Below are 4,175 nucleotides of genomic sequence, written 5' to 3'. Positions count from 1 at the left end.
CCGGGAAACGCTTGCCCCAAATGACCCAAACCCCCAAAGCCAAAAGGGCGGACCAAAAAGGGCCCGGGGCCCGGGAGCCCCACTTTTAAATGGCGAGTCTGGCCCCCCAAAGGCGTTTCCCCCCAATATAAGGCCCCGTACAACCCAAAGGGGCTTAACAATCCTCCCAAATGGAAAAAGGCTTTGGAGAGCCACCCGCAAAACCCCGGGGGTTCGCCCGGGTTGCGGGAGATCAGGAAATGATCATCGTGCCCAAAGACCCAAGCCACCCTTTTTTTTCCTGCGGGAGACAAAGGAGTTAAAAAAATGGGAGGAAAGTAAACCCCTCTCCCACGGGAAACCCCCGGGGGAAAAAGAGAGTCGATGGTGCACTTGGTTTTCTCAGTCTCAAAAACGATGTGGGGGTGAAAAACCATCACACCCCAAAAGGTCGTGGAGGCTTCCCAAATTGTCGAAGGGGAAAGGGACCCCAAACCGGGGAAAGCCCCGGGTGAAAAATTAAAGGTCCCCCAAGCTCCACCCTTAAATCGGGAAATTTGGGGTACCTACAACCTACCACTTATGTGCCTAACCCCATTTTTCGTTGTTCAATGCCAAAGTACGGAAAAAACCACCGGGAAAAACTTGTACGCCAAGCCAAAATTTGGTGCCCTTTTAAAACCCCAACAATCCCGGGGGGAAGGTGTGCTCAAGGCACAAAAAAGTAAAAAGGGAAGACACAAAAACCCAAAAATTCCTAACGGGTCCCAAAAAGGGCCCTTAAAGGGCCTGGGGCCGGGGCTTGCTCTGTCGGGAAAGGGGCCCCCCCTTTTAAAACGGCAAGGGGGCCTCAAAAAACAAACCAGACTTTTTTCCTCCCCCCCCGGGCCACCAAACGTCTGGGGGAAAAAAAAGCAAAAAGGCTTTCCCGCCCTCCTAAGGGGAAAGGGAAGTTTGCCCCCCAGCCGAAACCGGGATCTCCGAAAATCGGATTTTCCCCCCAATTTAAAGAAAGGTCAGAGGAACCACCGGGAAAAAAAGGGTTTTCCCAAACACCCCAAAAGGTTTCCCCCCAGACCCAAAGACATTTTCTTCGACAAAGGGGGACTTTTGTCGTCCTGTTTCACTGCTGTGGTCACGGGCAGGGGCAGTATCCCTGTCCCAGGACCGAGGAAGAGGCGGAAAAGGCGGGTCGGTTCCCTTTGCGACTTTTAAAACCCGACTGGGAAAAGCATAAAGGGAAAGGGAAGGGATGGAAAGGGCCCAAATAAACCCCAATCCTTTTCCCTAAACCCAGGTCGAGACTCCCCTTCCCCTCTCCAAGCCAGGCTATGCCCTCACAGGCAAGCCTAGCCGGGCTATGCCCTAAACAGGCAGACCCCAAACCAGGCTATTCAGTGCCACAAGCCAAATCAAAAAGGGAAAGCTGACCCTGCCCGGCCCAAGGCCAGCCAATGCACAAAAACACCCCGGGCCCCCGAAAAAAAGCCAAAGACAAAAAGTCAGAGCTCCAAAAGGGGCTCCCCACCCACCAGGGGACCCCAGGGATAGCCCGGGACGCCAAAAAGGAGAGTCCTCAAGCAGGGGGGGACCCCACAATGGAGTTGTCAGACTCCGACCGTAAACCCGAATTTTGGCCCGGAATGTCCTTGATGTAACTTTTTCAATTTAAACTTTATGACACGCAATCTAATATTTGCATGGAACATCTGTGGCTTCCCTAAAGGAGTGCCATCCTCCACGCAATAGTGCAAAAGGGGAGCTTTTAAACATCGTCATGCCCAAAAGGAACAAAAAATAAAAACAAAGCTTTTCGCTTCTCCGGGGGTATCACGTCAAAGGGCGCTCCCCGGGTTCCCCGATGGCAAAAAAAGGCCTATGACCCTGGTGGGGCAACAATTCCCTGCTCCGCAATCCGGGATGCCCCACTGTGGAAAAAGATTTTTGGAATCTCTTCCCGTCGAGATTCAACGGGCCCCGGGGGACCCCGAAAAATTTTACAACGTTTTTTAGCAGGCCACACTGTAGTAGCTTAACATCAGCCAGGTAAAGTGCTTCCCAAAAAAACCCCACCGAGTGAAACAAAATTGGGGGGACTTCCAAAAACCCAAACCCCCCCATCCTGGCTCCCTGCAGGGTTTTCCGGGGTTTCGGGGTGGCCGTCACATACCCCAAAGTGCTCGAACATTCCCCCCAGATCCTCTCCTCCCCAGCCAGGAAACCAAAAGCATGTAGAGGAGGGGTCCTAACCTCACCCTGGGGCCCCTGCCGACCCCGGGGGGGAGGGGGATTTGGGTGGCCCTGTCGATTTTAGGCCGTCACTAGTGACCATTATGGCAAATATAACAACCCTTTATTGGGTGTGGGCCCCGCCGAAATTTCCAAAAGACGAATCCAAGATTTGGAAAAAAGACCCCCCAACTTGGCAGGCGTTCCAAACGCCTTGGCCCCCTGTCTGAGAAGCAATGAACCCCCCACAGAGGGAAAAAGGGGGAAGTGCTTTCAAGCCAAAACTTGGGAAAGCCATTAAGAACACCTCACTGACCATACCCAAAAATGGCCCGGGGCCAGGGGTCCCCAAGGACGCCTGGTACCCGGGGAAAGGAAAGAGGGTTTTTGGGAGGTCAAACCCAAAGGGGGGAAACATGTGCCGAAAAAAAAAAATTTCCGAAGGCAAAGAACCCCCGACAAAAACCCAGGGCCCCCCCTAAGGGGGGCGGTTTAGGGGTGGCCAAAAGGAAAAATGCCAGCAGAGTGGGGGGCAGGGAAAAATTTTTGAATGGTTGAGTCTTTCGATCACCGTCCCCCCTCTCAAGCTAAAGGGAACGGGGCAACGAGCCACCAGCCGCTCAGGGCCCCCAGATGCACGCACCCCCGGGCCCCCCCAGGCAGAGGCCCAAAAGACGGCGCAAGAGTTCTCTGGCCCAGAACGAGGCGGGAAATCTGCCACCGAAATGGGGGGCAAACAAGAACGCCTTTCAACCAGACAGACTTGCTCACCAAACAGAGAAAGGGGAGCCGAAAACCCCCTAAAATTTAGAACCCTTTTTCTTTTCTCTGAGGGAACTAAAAAGATGCCCCCAAAGCCAGTCGCAACTCAGCCCCCGGGGGGGACGGGATCTCGTTTCCCCATCAAACTTCCCCCCGGGACTGGTAAGGGGACTTGCCCCTTCCTGCAACTCATCAACAGGTCCTGGGAAAAATTTCCCTTCAACCCCCCGAGCTGGAAGAGGGGGTACCCTATTCCCATCCCAAAACCAAAAGGGGCCGGGGAAGTCCGCCCCCCTCTCTTCCCAGCGTTGGCCAAAGACTGCCGAGAGGGAAAGGACTGAACCGGCTCCAAAGGAAAAGGGGGGCCCCACACGAACACCTCCACGGGTTACCAGGGGCATTTAGCACAGCGCCAGATGGGCCCCGCCTTTTTGAGCACAATAAAAAACGGGGCGAATTTTTGGCGTATTTCCTTTCCTGGGGGAAGGGGTTTCGAATGGCAAGTCCCCCTTTGCCTTCAGGAGCGCCTAAAACCAAAAAGGAATCAAGGTAAACTCTTGGGTTTTATAGGTGCTACTTTTTCGAAAAGAAAAGCCAGAGTCAAATTTCCCAAAGGGCACCTATCACAGCAAAATGCCACTAAAAATGGAAAGCCCCAAAAATGGGGTTCTCATCCGCCCTTTTTAACACACTAATGCCCCGTAAACCTCAACATAAAACCCCCCAGTGGGGTGCCCAAAATATCTCCTATGCAGACGATTTTTGCTTCATTTTCCACTGGACACACTGCCCAAACAAAGCCCCCGTTTTCCCGGACTTGGTATCCGGGATGTTCAGGAACCCGGGCGAAAAATCTCTGCAGCCAAAACCAAAGGCCAAAAGGCTTTGGACAGAAAAAGTTTTTAAGGCACAATCTGAAAACCAGGGAATGGACTTTTGGGTGGGTTCAGGGAAAACCTTTTCCTTGGGGGGAAGGATAAACCGGACCCTCTCCTTCCGCCAGGAGGGGCCAGACCTTTTTGACCGGAAAAAAAAGGCAAGACTGTCTTCCCTGAGAGTAAAAGGGGGAAGAAACCTAGGGGCCAGACACAGGGGACTAAGATTTATTCTACGGGACATGCTTCAGGCCCTTGTAGACTATGCCTCCCCCGCTCTGTTTGGGTAAAAAGGGAAAAAATAAAAACCCATTGGAGGGCAGTCCCAAA

This window comes from Penaeus monodon, unplaced genomic scaffold (genome assembly GCF_015228065.2).
Source record: "Penaeus monodon isolate SGIC_2016 unplaced genomic scaffold, NSTDA_Pmon_1 PmonScaffold_419, whole genome shotgun sequence".
NCBI lineage: Eukaryota > Metazoa > Arthropoda > Malacostraca > Decapoda > Penaeidae > Penaeus > Penaeus monodon.
Note: the sequence above shows the minus strand (reverse complement) of the source record.